Source organism: Pelecanus crispus, chromosome 31 (genome assembly GCF_030463565.1).
Source record: "Pelecanus crispus isolate bPelCri1 chromosome 31, bPelCri1.pri, whole genome shotgun sequence".
In the NCBI taxonomy this organism is placed as follows: Eukaryota; Metazoa; Chordata; class Aves; order Pelecaniformes; family Pelecanidae; genus Pelecanus; species Pelecanus crispus.
In genome coordinates, this window is record NC_134673.1 from 1,055,722 (window position 1) to 1,070,002 (window position 14,281).

At 57.9% G+C, this 14,281-nt stretch overlaps 2 non-coding genes and 1 pseudogene across 2 annotated transcripts; all 3 read left to right on the forward strand.

Moving 5' to 3' along the window:
* LOC142596361 (uncharacterized) overlaps window positions 1-14,281 on the forward strand; it is a 488,757-nt pseudogene that overhangs the window by 344,147 nt on the left and 130,329 nt on the right.
* Window positions 3,852-3,924, forward strand: TRNAF-GAA (transfer RNA phenylalanine (anticodon GAA)). Its single transcript has one exon. It is a non-coding gene; the product is annotated as a tRNA-Phe (tRNA).
* TRNAF-GAA (transfer RNA phenylalanine (anticodon GAA)) lies at window positions 9,444-9,516 on the forward strand. The gene has a single exon. It is a non-coding gene; the product is annotated as a tRNA-Phe (tRNA).

Genomic DNA, 14,281 nt, shown 5'->3' on the forward strand with positions numbered 1-14,281 from the left:
CGAGCCGTAGAACACTACCCCATTCCCTATCCACCGAACAGCCCACCCATCAAACCCGTATCTCCCCAATTTAGAGAGAAGGGTGTTGTGGGGGACTGTGGCGAACGCTTTACAGGAGTCCAAAGAGATGACACCCGTGGCTTTTCCCTTGCCCACTGATGCAGCCACTCCTTCATAGAAAGCCACTGGCTTGGTCAGGCAGGACTTGCCCTTGGTGAAGCCGTGCTGCCTGTCTCGAATCACCTCCCTGTCTTCCATGGGCTTGAGCGTAGCTTCTAGGAGGATCTGTTCCATGATCTTCCCAGGCACAGAGGTGAGGCTGACAGGGCGGTACTTCCCAGGGTCCTCCTTTCTTCCCTTTTTAAAAATGGGCACAACATTCCCCTTCTTCCAGTCACCAGGGACTTCACCTGACTGCCATCACTTGTCAAATGTCATGGAGAGTGCCTTGGCAACTCCATCAGCCAGTTCCCTCAGGACTCTGCGATGCATCTCATCAGGTCCCATAGACTTGTGCACATTCACGTTCCTCAGGTGGTCTCGAAACGGAACTTCCCTTACAGCGGGAGGGGCTTTGCCCCCCTGGGCCCCATCTTGCGGTCCGTCGACTCGGGAGGGGCAAGGAGAGAGGTTGCCGGTGAAGACTGAGGCAAAGAAGTTGTCGAGCACCTCCGCTGTCTCCTCGCCTGTTGATACTAGGTCGCCGTTCTTGTTCATCACAGGGGGGGTACGCTTCCTTTAACCTGCCTTTTCTGGTTGACATACCTGTAGAAGCCCTTCTTGTTAGTCTTTACATCCCTTGCCAAATTCAGCTCCAGCTGCGCCTTGGCCTTCCTGACCCCCTTCCCTACACAACCAGGCAGCTTCCCTCTACTCTTCCCAGGACACAGCACTGTCCCTGCTTCCACTGGCTCATCATTATTATTATCGTTACTATTTTACTTTATTTCAATTCGTAAACTGTTCTTATCTCGACGCAGGAGTTTTCTCACTCTTACTCCTCCGATCCTAGCCCCCCATCCCACCAGGGCAGGGGCAGTGAGCGAGCGGCTGCACGGTGCTTAGCTGCTGGCTGGGGTTAAACCACGACACGTCAACCGACACGGCTCCCAGGCAGTGACACGCAGGGATCTCCTTTACCCTTGCAGAGGAAAGGGATTCAGCTAGGTCAGCTGAGCTGTCTCATCCTGGCTCTGTAGGCTTGCGGCTGGAAGGGGACTCGGCTATCTCACACGCCTGCCACAAATGCACACGAGGTGGCATTCCTCCCGCCTCAGTTCAGGGGTGCACAAAACGGCCACAGAAATGATGCGAGGGCTGGAGCCCCTCTCCTACGAGGACAGGCCGAGAGGGTTGGGCTTGTTCCGCCTGGAGAAGAGAAGGCTGCGGGGAGACCTTCTTGCGGCCTTTCAGTGCTTCAAGGGCGCTTAGGAGAAAGACGGGGAGAGACTTCTTAGCAGGGCCTGCAGTGCTAGGACCAGGAGTAACGGGTTTAAACTAAGGGAGGGTACATTCAGGCTAGATATAAGGAAGAAATGTTTTACGGCGAGGGTGGTGAAACACTGGAACAGCTCACCCAGAGAGGTGGGAGATGCCCCATCCGTGGAAACATTCAAGGTCAGGTCGGACCGGGCCTTGAGCAACCTCATCTGGTTGAAGATGGCCCTCCTCATCGCAGGGGGGCTGGGCCAGACGACCTTTAAATGTGCCTTCCAACGCAAACCATTCTATGATTCTGTGATTCTGTGAAAATAAGCACCTGCATGTGAGCTCCTTGTCTCCGCTCCCGTGCTAATTCATGGATATGGAGGCCGCGGGTGAGCTGCTCAGGCACAAACACATGGTATCGTTCCAGGGGCCAGAGGTGGCCAGGCAAAAATGCCATGAGACCTGCAGGGATGAACAAGGACCTCCTGGCAAAACTCAGGCATGAAATAAAAGCATACAGAGGCTGGAAGCAGGGACAGGTCACCTGGCAGGACTACAGGGACGCTGCCCGAGCACGCAGAGATGCCATTTGGAACGCGGAGGCCCCAGTGGAATTGATTCTGGCGAGCGATGTTAACGGCGGCAGCAGGAAGGGTTTCTGTAATGACATAGGTGAGAAAAGGAAGACCAGGGAAAATTTGGGCCCCCTGCTGAATGAGGCGGGGGACCTGGTCGCACAGGACATTGGAAAAGGCTGAACGCCGCCTTCGCCTCCTCTTTTACTAGCACGACCGGCCTTCGGGAACGCCAGGTGCCAGAGATGAGGGGGATCGAGCCTGGGGCCAGGCAGGCATACCCTTGATGGAAGAGGGTCAGGTCAGGGAACACCTGCGCCAGCTGGACACGCGTAAGTCGTGGGCCCTGACGGCAGGCACCCATGGGTGCCAACGGAGCTGGCAGATGTCAGTGCGAGGACACTCTCCACCCATCTTTGACCAGTCACCGAAACTGGGGGAAGTGCCCAAAGACTGGAAGAAATCAAATGCCACTCCTATTTTCAAGAAGGGCAAGAGGGAGGACCTGGGGAACTACAGGCCGGTCAGCCCCTCCACGATCCCTGGGAGGTGACAGAGACGCTAAGCCTGGAAAGTACTTCCACGTACATTGTACTGGCTTTGGCCGGGATGGACTTCATTTTCTGCACAGCAGCCCGCGTGGCTGGGGGCTTGTGGCCAGCACAGCGTTGATAACACACCAGTGTTGCAGCTCTTTGCTGAACAGTGCTGAACAGCGCTGAACAGCGTCAAGGCCTTCTCCGTTTCGCTCTCTTCCAGCAGCTCGCCTGGATTTCTTGATGAGGGACGAGCAGGGCACGCCATTTAGCAAGGCAAAGACTCACGCTGTGCATTGGCATCCATGCCCTGGTTTCGGTAGCCAGGAGGCTGCATGCGTGGCCTCGGTCAGATAAGACCCACGGGCCCGCTCCGTGCCAGATAGGGCTGCTTCCAGCCAGCTCCAAAATGGACCCAGTGCTGGCCAAAACCGAGCCCATCGACAAAGCTGCTGGAGCTTCTGTCAAAACGCATTTGAAAAAGGGCACAACTGCCACACTGGGATAGGCGTTGGGGAACCAAACGGTGTGAGAAGCCAGCCCCGCAGACACCATGGTCGGGGAAGAAGAAGGGGGAGGCGGTAGTCCAGGCACCAGAGCAGAGATTCCACTGCAGCCCACGGAGAAGACCACAGCACAGCAGAGGTTCCCCTGCAGCCTACGGAGAAGGCCATGGTGGAGAAGGTAAGCCCTGCAGCCCGTGGAGGACCCAGCACCAGAGAAAGTGGATAATTCCCGAGAGAACTGTGGCCTGTGAAGAGCCCACAGTGGAGCGGGTTCACCTCGAGGGACTGTAGCCTGTAGGAGGGACCCCATGGGGACAGTGTGAGAAAGAAGGAAGGAGCAGCAGACAGGAACCGCTGTGGGCCGACCACAACCCCCATTCCCCATCCCCTGGCGCTGCTCGGCAGGGACGAGGTAGAAGAGTTGGGAGCAAAGGAGGGAAGTTGAGCTGGGGAAAGAGAGGGTGGGGAGGAGGCCTTCCATGGCCAGGGAAGGAGACAAGGTCTTCCAACAGCCCCACACCTCTTCCACCGTCAGCCTTTGCGGTTACACCTGCCCGGCCTGCCCACTCGCTTTGCCACCGTCACGTTTGCGCTCAAGTCCCACACGCGTTTTGGCATGCCCGGTGCAAGCTGCCATCCACCCAAATCTGGAGCCCACCTGGCCATGGAGGCAGAGAGAGGCCAGGGCCCCTCTGCCCAGGGCTGGGCACAGCTTCTCCCTGCGAACCTGCCCCAGCAACGCTCCTCGTGCCCGTCAGCCTCTGGCCTGGCACGGGTGCCACAGGGACAAGGGCTGCTGGGGCAGGGCTGGAGTAGCTCAGCTGGGAGAGCGTTAGACTGAAGATCTAAAGGTCCCTGGTTCAACCCCGGGCTTCAGCAATGCTTTTCTCCCTCACGCTTTTGCACAGCCTGCCTGCCACATTCCAGCCTGCCCCGGCCCTCCTTGCTCCTTCGCCTCTTGCCAGAGCGCTGCCCCTGCTCTGCAGCTGCACATCTGTGCCGTAGAAGGAGCCTTCCTCTTGCACCACAAGCCCACAGCCTTCCCCTGGGCAGGACTCTCCATTCGCTGCTGCTTTGGCGGGCTCTCCACCTGCCCCTCCTTCCCTGCTCCACAGCAACTGGGAGCTCTCCTTCGTGGGGTCTCCGCAAAGACCTTCTCTCTCTCCTCTTTGTCATTCCTCATGGTGTGCACACTGCTCCCATCCTCACGCCCCTCCCTCACCTGGCCCTCGGTTCCCGGACCACAGGCCACCGTCCCCCCAGTCCCGGGGACACGCACTCCCTGGACCTGAGGCCTGAACGGCAGCAGCCTCCCTCCGGAGCTCCGTCGCAGGCACACCGCTGATGTGCCCAGGACAGCTGGCAGGGCTGTGCCCAAATACACTCACCCACCACACCGGACTCTCCAGACCAGCTGCAGCCCCTCGCAGACATCGGGCCCTGCACTGAGGAAGACAGTCCTGCTCGTGAGCTCCAGCCAGCTGCTGGGCTCCCCTCTTGCAACCTCGAGCTGCTACAGAACCCTGCCCGCCCGTCACGAACACAGTGACAGATGCTTTGGGTCGGAAGGGACCTTTAGAGGTCATCTAGCCCAACCCCCCTGCAGTGAGCAGGGACAGCTTTAACCAGATCGGGTTGCTCAGAGACCCGTCCAACCTGACCTGGAATGTTTCCAGGGATGGGGCCTCCACTGCCTCTCTGGGCAACGCCTTCCAGTGCTTCACCACCCTCATTGGAAACAATTTCTTCCTTATATCCACTCTAAATCTATTCCTCTTCAGTTTAAAACCATTACTCCTTGACCTAGCACTACAGGCCCTGCTAAAAAGTCTCTCCCCGTCTTTCTCATAAGCCCCCTTGAAGCACTGAAAGGCCACAAGAAGGTCTCCCCGCAGCCTTCTCTTCTCCAGGCGGAACAACCCCAACTCTCTCAGCCTGGCCTCGTAGGAGAGGGGCTCCAGCCCTCGCATCATTTTTGTGGCCCTCCTCTGGACCCGCTCCAACGGCTCCATGTCCTTCTTCTGCTGAGGGCTCCAGAGCTGGACGCAGTGCTCCGCGTGACGTCTCACCAGAGCAGACTAGAGGGGCAGAATCCCCTCCCTCGACCTGCTGCCCACGCTTCTTTTGATGCAGCCCGGCATACGGTCGGCTTTCTGGGCTGCAAGCGCACATTGCCGGCTCATGTCCAGCTTTTCATCCACCCGTACCCCCAAGTCTTTCTCCGCAGGGCTGCTCCCAATGCCTTCGTCCCCCCAGCCTGCATTGATATCGGGGGTTGCCCCGTCCCAGGTGCACGACCTTGCACTTGGCCTCGGTGAACCTCACGAGGGTCGCACAGGCCCACCTCTCCAGCTTGTCCGGGTCCCTTTGGACGACATCTCGTCCTTCTGGCGTGTCAACTGCACCGCTCGGCTTGGTGTCGTCGGCAAACTTGCTGAGGGTGCACTCGATCCCGCTCTCTATGTCACTGAGGAAGATCTGAAACGGCACCGGTCCCAGTACGGGCCCCTGAGGGACTCCACTTGTCACCGGTCTCCATGCGGACATCGAGCCGTAGAACACTACCCCATTCCCTATCCACCGAACAGCCCACCCATCAAACCCGTATCTCCCCAATTTAGAGAGAAGGGTGTTGTGGGGGACTGTGGCGAACGCTTTACAGGAGTCCAAAGAGATGACACCCGTGGCTTTTCCCTTGCCCACTGATGCAGCCACTCCTTCATAGAAAGCCACTGGCTTGGTCAGGCAGGACTTGCCCTTGGTGAAGCCGTGCTGCCTGTCTCGAATCACCTCCCTGTCTTCCATGGGCTTGAGCGTAGCTTCTAGGAGGATCTGTTCCATGATCTTCCCAGGCACAGAGGTGAGGCTGACAGGGCGGTACTTCCCAGGGTCCTCCTTTCTTCCCTTTTTAAAAATGGGCACAACATTCCCCTTCTTCCAGTCACCAGGGACTTCACCTGACTGCCATCACTTGTCAAATGTCATGGAGAGTGCCTTGGCAACTCCATCAGCCAGTTCCCTCAGGACTCTGCGATGCATCTCATCAGGTCCCATAGACTTGTGCACATTCACGTTCCTCAGGTGGTCTCGAAACGGAACTTCCCTTACAGCGGGAGGGGCTTTGCCCCCCTGGGCCCCATCTTGCGGTCCGTCGACTCGGGAGGGGCAAGGAGAGAGGTTGCCGGTGAAGACTGAGGCAAAGAAGTTGTCGAGCACCTCCGCTGTCTCCTCGCCTGTTGATACTAGGTCGCCGTTCTTGTTCATCACAGGGGGGGTACGCTTCCTTTAACCTGCCTTTTCTGGTTGACATACCTGTAGAAGCCCTTCTTGTTAGTCTTTACATCCCTTGCCAAATTCAGCTCCAGCTGCGCCTTGGCCTTCCTGACCCCCTTCCCTACACAACCAGGCAGCTTCCCTCTACTCTTCCCAGGACACAGCACTGTCCCTGCTTCCACTGGCTCATCATTATTATTATCGTTACTATTTTACTTTATTTCAATTCGTAAACTGTTCTTATCTCGACGCAGGAGTTTTCTCACTCTTACTCCTCCGATCCTAGCCCCCCATCCCACCAGGGCAGGGGCAGTGAGCGAGCGGCTGCACGGTGCTTAGCTGCTGGCTGGGGTTAAACCACGACACGTCAACCGACACGGCTCCCAGGCAGTGACACGCAGGGATCTCCTTTACCCTTGCAGAGGAAAGGGATTCAGCTAGGTCAGCTGAGCTGTCTCATCCTGGCTCTGTAGGCTTGCGGCTGGAAGGGGACTCGGCTATCTCACACGCCTGCCACAAATGCACACGAGGTGGCATTCCTCCCGCCTCAGTTCAGGGGTGCACAAAACGGCCACAGAAATGATGCGAGGGCTGGAGCCCCTCTCCTACGAGGACAGGCCGAGAGGGTTGGGCTTGTTCCGCCTGGAGAAGAGAAGGCTGCGGGGAGACCTTCTTGCGGCCTTTCAGTGCTTCAAGGGCGCTTAGGAGAAAGACGGGGAGAGACTTTTTAGCAGGGCCTGCAGTGCTAGGACCAGGAGTAACGGGTTTAAACTAAGGGAGGGTACATTCAGGCTAGATATAAGGAAGAAATGTTTTACGGCGAGGGTGGTGAAACACTGGAACAGCTCACCCAGAGAGGTGGGAGATGCCCCATCCGTGGAAACATTCAAGGTCAGGTCGGACCGGGCCTTGAGCAACCTCATCTGGTTGAAGATGGCCCTCCTCATCGCAGGGGGGCTGGGCCAGACGACCTTTAAATGTGCCTTCCAACGCAAACCATTCTATGATTCTGTGATTCTGTGAAAATAAGCACCTGCATGTGAGCTCCTTGTCTCCGCTCCCGTGCTAATTCATGGATATGGAGGCCGCGGGTGAGCTGCTCAGGCACAAACACATGGTATCGTTCCAGGGGCCAGAGGTGGCCAGGCAAAAATGCCATGAGACCTGCAGGGATGAACAAGGACCTCCTGGCAAAACTCAGGCATGAAATAAAAGCATACAGAGGCTGGAAGCAGGGACAGGTCACCTGGCAGGACTACAGGGACGCTGCCCGAGCACGCAGAGATGCCATTTGGAACGCGGAGGCCCCAGTGGAATTGATTCTGGCGAGCGATGTTAACGGCGGCAGCAGGAAGGGTTTCTGTAATGACATAGGTGAGAAAAGGAAGACCAGGGAAAATTTGGGCCCCCTGCTGAATGAGGCGGGGGACCTGGTCGCACAGGACATTGGAAAAGGCTGAACGCCGCCTTCGCCTCCTCTTTTACTAGCACGACCGGCCTTCGGGAACGCCAGGTGCCAGAGATGAGGGGGATCGAGCCTGGGGCCAGGCAGGCATACCCTTGATGGAAGAGGGTCAGGTCAGGGAACACCTGCGCCAGCTGGACACGCGTAAGTCGTGGGCCCTGACGGCAGGCACCCATGGGTGCCAACGGAGCTGGCAGATGTCAGTGCGAGGACACTCTCCACCCATCTTTGACCAGTCACCGAAACTGGGGGAAGTGCCCAAAGACTGGAAGAAATCAAATGCCACTCCTATTTTCAAGAAGGGCAAGAGGGAGGACCTGGGGAACTACAGGCCGGTCAGCCCCTCCACGATCCCTGGGAGGTGACAGAGACGCTAAGCCTGGAAAGTACTTCCACGTACATTGTACTGGCTTTGGCCGGGATGGACTTCATTTTCTGCACAGCAGCCCGCGTGGCTGGGGGCTTGTGGCCAGCACAGCGTTGATAACACACCAGTGTTGCAGCTCTTTGCTGAACAGTGCTGAACAGCGCTGAACAGCGTCAAGGCCTTCTCCGTTTCGCTCTCTTCCAGCAGCTCGCCTGGATTTCTTGATGAGGGACGAGCAGGGCACGCCATTTAGCAAGGCAAAGACTCACGCTGTGCATTGGCATCCATGCCCTGGTTTCGGTAGCCAGGAGGCTGCATGCGTGGCCTCGGTCAGATAAGACCCACGGGCCCGCTCCGTGCCAGATAGGGCTGCTTCCAGCCAGCTCCAAAATGGACCCAGTGCTGGCCAAAACCGAGCCCATCGACAAAGCTGCTGGAGCTTCTGTCAAAACGCATTTGAAAAAGGGCACAACTGCCACACTGGGATAGGCGTTGGGGAACCAAACAGTGTGAGAAGCCAGCCCCGCAGACACCATGGTCGGGGAAGAAGAAGGGGGAGGCGGTAGTCCAGGCACCAGAGCAGAGATTCCACTGCAGCCCACGGAGAAGACCACAGCACAGCAGAGGTTCCCCTGCAGCCTACGGAGAAGGCCATGGTGGAGAAGGTAAGCCCTGCAGCCCGTGGAGGACCCAGCACCAGAGAAAGTGGATAATTCCCGAGAGAACTGTGGCCTGTGAAGAGCCCACAGTGGAGCGGGTTCACCTCGAGGGACTGTAGCCTGTAGGAGGGACCCCATGGGGACAGTGTGAGAAAGAAGGAAGGAGCAGCAGACAGGAACCGCTGTGGGCCGACCACAACCCCCATTCCCCATCCCCTGGCGCTGCTCGGCAGGGACGAGGTAGAAGAGTTGGGAGCAAAGGAGGGAAGTTGAGCTGGGGAAAGAGAGGGTGGGGAGGAGGCCTTCCATGGCCAGGGAAGGAGACAAGGTCTTCCAACAGCCCCACACCTCTTCCACCGTCAGCCTTTGCGGTTACACCTGCCCGGCCTGCCCACTCGCTTTGCCACCGTCACGTTTGCGCTCAAGTCCCACACGCGTTTTGGCATGCCCGGTGCAAGCTGCCATCCACCCAAATCTGGAGCCCACCTGGCCATGGAGGCAGAGAGAGGCCAGGGCCCCTCTGCCCAGGGCTGGGCACAGCTTCTCCCTGCGAACCTGCCCCAGCAACGCTCCTCGTGCCCGTCAGCCTCTGGCCTGGCACGGGTGCCACAGGGACAAGGGCTGCTGGGGCAGGGCTGGAGTAGCTCAGCTGGGAGAGCGTTAGACTGAAGATCTAAAGGTCCCTGGTTCAACCCCGGGCTTCAGCAATGCTTTTCTCCCTCACGCTTTTGCACAGCCTGCCTGCCACATTCCAGCCTGCCCCGGCCCTCCTTGCTCCTTCGCCTCTTGCCAGAGCGCTGCCCCTGCTCTGCAGCTGCACATCTGTGCCGTAGAAGGAGCCTTCCTCTTGCACCACAAGCCCACAGCCTTCCCCTGGGCAGGACTCTCCATTCGCTGCTGCTTTGGCGGGCTCTCCACCTGCCCCTCCTTCCCTGCTCCACAGCAACTGGGAGCTCTCCTTCGTGGGGTCTCCGCAAAGACCTTCTCTCTCTCCTCTTTGTCATTCCTCATGGTGTGCACACTGCTCCCATCCTCACGCCCCTCCCTCACCTGGCCCTCGGTTCCCGGACCACAGGCCACCGTCCCCCCAGTCCCGGGGACACGCACTCCCTGGACCTGAGGCCTGAACGGCAGCAGCCTCCCTCCGGAGCTCCGTCGCAGGCACACCGCTGATGTGCCCAGGACAGCTGGCAGGGCTGTGCCCAAATACACTCACCCACCACACCGGACTCTCCAGACCAGCTGCAGCCCCTCGCAGACATCGGGCCCTGCACTGAGGAAGACAGTCCTGCTCGTGAGCTCCAGCCAGCTGCTGGGCTCCCCTCTTGCAACCTCGAGCTGCTACAGAACCCTGCCCGCCCGTCACGAACACAGTGACAGATGCTTTGGGTCGGAAGGGACCTTTAGAGGTCATCTAGCCCAACCCCCCTGCAGTGAGCAGGGACAGCTTTAACCAGATCGGGTTGCTCAGAGACCCGTCCAACTTGACCTGGAATGTTTCCAGGGATGGGGCCTCCACTGCCTCTCTGGGCAACGCCTTCCAGTGCTTCACCACCCTCATTGGAAACAATTTCTTCCTTATATCCACTCTAAATCTATTCCTCTTCAGTTTAAAACCATTACTCCTTGACCTAGCACTACAGGCCCTGCTAAAAAGTCTCTCCCCGTCTTTCTCATAAGCCCCCTTGAAGCACTGAAAGGCCACAAGAAGGTCTCCCCGCAGCCTTCTCTTCTCCAGGCGGAACAACCCCAACTCTCTCAGCCTGGCCTCGTAGGAGAGGGGCTCCAGCCCTCGCATCATTTTTGTGGCCCTCCTCTGGACCCGCTCCAACGGCTCCATGTCCTTCTTCTGCTGAGGGCTCCAGAGCTGGACGCAGTGCTCCGCGTGACGTCTCACCAGAGCAGACTAGAGGGGCAGAATCCCCTCCCTCGACCTGCTGCCCACGCTTCTTTTGATGCAGCCCGGCATACGGTCGGCTTTCTGGGCTGCAAGCGCACATTGCCGGCTCATGTCCAGCTTTTCATCCACCCGTACCCCCAAGTCTTTCTCCGCAGGGCTGCTCCCAATGCCTTCGTCCCCCCAGCCTGCATTGATATCGGGGGTTGCCCCGTCCCAGGTGCACGACCTTGCACTTGGCCTCGGTGAACCTCACGAGGGTCGCACAGGCCCACCTCTCCAGCTTGTCCGGGTCCCTTTGGACGACATCTCGTCCTTCTGGCGTGTCAACTGCACCGCTCGGCTTGGTGTCGTCGGCAAACTTGCTGAGGGTGCACTCGATCCCGCTCTCTATGTCACTGAGGAAGATCTGAAACGGCACCGGTCCCAGTACGGGCCCCTGAGGGACTCCACTTGTCACCGGTCTCCATGCGGACATCGAGCCGTAGAACACTACCCCATTCCCTATCCACCGAACAGCCCACCCATCAAACCCGTATCTCCCCAATTTAGAGAGAAGGGTGTTGTGGGGGACTGTGGCGAACGCTTTACAGGAGTCCAAAGAGATGACACCCGTGGCTTTTCCCTTGCCCACTGATGCAGCCACTCCTTCATAGAAAGCCACTGGCTTGGTCAGGCAGGACTTGCCCTTGGTGAAGCCGTGCTGCCTGTCTCGAATCACCTCCCTGTCTTCCATGGGCTTGAGCGTAGCTTCTAGGAGGATCTGTTCCATGATCTTCCCAGGCACAGAGGTGAGGCTGACAGGGCGGTACTTCCCAGGGTCCTCCTTTCTTCCCTTTTTAAAAATGGGCACAACATTCCCCTTCTTCCAGTCACCAGGGACTTCACCTGACTGCCATCACTTGTCAAATGTCATGGAGAGTGCCTTGGCAACTCCATCAGCCAGTTCCCTCAGGACTCTGCGATGCATCTCATCAGGTCCCATAGACTTGTGCACATTCACGTTCCTCAGGTGGTCTCGAAACGGAACTTCCCTTACAGCGGGAGGGGCTTTGCCCCCCTGGGCCCCATCTTGCGGTCCGTCGACTCGGGAGGGGCAAGGAGAGAGGTTGCCGGTGAAGACTGAGGCAAAGAAGTTGTCGAGCACCTCCGCTGTCTCCTCGCCTGTTGATACTAGGTCGCCGTTCTTGTTCATCACAGGGGGGGTACGCTTCCTTTAACCTGCCTTTTCTGGTTGACATACCTGTAGAAGCCCTTCTTGTTAGTCTTTACATCCCTTGCCAAATTCAGCTCCAGCTGCGCCTTGGCCTTCCTGACCCCCTTCCCTACACAACCAGGCAGCTTCCCTCTACTCTTCCCAGGACACAGCACTGTCCCTGCTTCCACTGGCTCATCATTATTATTATCGTTACTATTTTACTTTATTTCAATTCGTAAACTGTTCTTATCTCGACGCAGGAGTTTTCTCACTCTTACTCCTCCGATCCTAGCCCCCCATCCCACCAGGGCAGGGGCAGTGAGCGAGCGGCTGCACGGTGCTTAGCTGCTGGCTGGGGTTAAACCACGACACGTCAACCGACACGGCTCCCAGGCAGTGACACGCAGGGATCTCCTTTACCCTTGCAGAGGAAAGGGATTCAGCTAGGTCAGCTGAGCTGTCTCATCCTGGCTCTGTAGGCTTGCGGCTGGAAGGGGACTCGGCTATCTCACACGCCTGCCACAAATGCACACGAGGTGGCATTCCTCCCGCCTCAGTTCAGGGGTGCACAAAACGGCCACAGAAATGATGCGAGGGCTGGAGCCCCTCTCCTACGAGGACAGGCCGAGAGGGTTGGGCTTGTTCCGCCTGGAGAAGAGAAGGCTGCGGGGAGACCTTCTTGCGGCCTTTCAGTGCTTCAAGGGCGCTTAGGAGAAAGACGGGGAGAGACTTCTTAGCAGGGCCTGCAGTGCTAGGACCAGGAGTAACGGGTTTAAACTAAGGGAGGGTACATTCAGGCTAGATATAAGGAAGAAATGTTTTACGGCGAGGGTGGTGAAACACTGGAACAGCTCACCCAGAGAGGTGGGAGATGCCCCATCCGTGGAAACATTCAAGGTCAGGTCGGACCGGGCCTTGAGCAACCTCATCTGGTTGAAGATGGCCCTCCTCATCGCAGGGGGGCTGGGCCAGACGACCTTTAAATGTGCCTTCCAACGCAAACCATTCTATGATTCTGTGATTCTGTGAAAATAAGCACCTGCATGTGAGCTCCTTGTCTCCGCTCCCGTGCTAATTCATGGATATGGAGGCCGCGGGTGAGCTGCTCAGGCACAAACACATGGTATCGTTCCAGGGGCCAGAGGTGGCCAGGCAAAAATGCCATGAGACCTGCAGGGATGAACAAGGACCTCCTGGCAAAACTCAGGCATGAAATAAAAGCATACAGAGGCTGGAAGCAGGGACAGGTCACCTGGCAGGACTACAGGGACGCTGCCCGAGCACGCAGAGATGCCATTTGGAACGCGGAGGCCCCAGTGGAATTGATTCTGGCGAGCGATGTTAACGGCGGCAGCAGGAAGGGTTTCTGTAATGACATAGGTGAGAAAAGGAAGACCAGGGAAAATTTGGGCCCCCTGCTGAATGAGGCGGGGGACCTGGTCGCACAGGACATTGGAAAAGGCTGAACGCCGCCTTCGCCTCCTCTTTTACTAGCACGACCGGCCTTCGGGAACGCCAGGTGCCAGAGATGAGGGGGATCGAGCCTGGGGCCAGGCAGGCATACCCTTGATGGAAGAGGGTCAGGTCAGGGAACACCTGCGCCAGCTGGACACGCGTAAGTCGTGGGCCCTGACGGCAGGCACCCATGGGTGCCAACGGAGCTGGCAGATGTCAGTGCGAGGACACTCTCCACCCATCTTTGACCAGTCACCGAAACTGGGGGAAGTGCCCAAAGACTGGAAGAAATCAAATGCCACTCCTATTTTCAAGAAGGGCAAGAGGGAGGACCTGGGGAACTACAGGCCGGTCAGCCCCTCCACGATCCCTGGGAGGTGACAGAGACGCTAAGCCTGGAAAGTACTTCCACGTACATTGTACTGGCTTTGGCCGGGATGGACTTCATTTTCTGCACAGCAGCCCGCGTGGCTGGGGGCTTGTGGCCAGCACAGCGTTGATAACACACCAGTGTTGCAGCTCTTTGCTGAACAGTGCTGAACAGCGCTGAACAGCGTCAAGGCCTTCTCCGTTTCGCTCTCTTCCAGCAGCTCGCCTGGATTTCTTGATGAGGGACGAGCAGGGCACGCCATTTAGCAAGGCAAAGACTCACGCTGTGCATTGGCATCCATGCCCTGGTTTCGGTAGCCAGGAGGCTGCATGCGTGGCCTCGGTCAGATAAGACCCACGGGCCCGCTCCGTGCCAGATAGGGCTGCTTCCAGCCAGCTCCAAAATGGACCCAGTGCTGGCCAAAACCGAGCCCATCGACAAAGCTGCTGGAGCTTCTGTCAAAACGCATTTGAAAAAGGGCACAACTGCCACACTGGGATAGGCGTTGGGGAACCAAACGGTGTGAGAAGCCAGCCCCGCAGACACCATGGT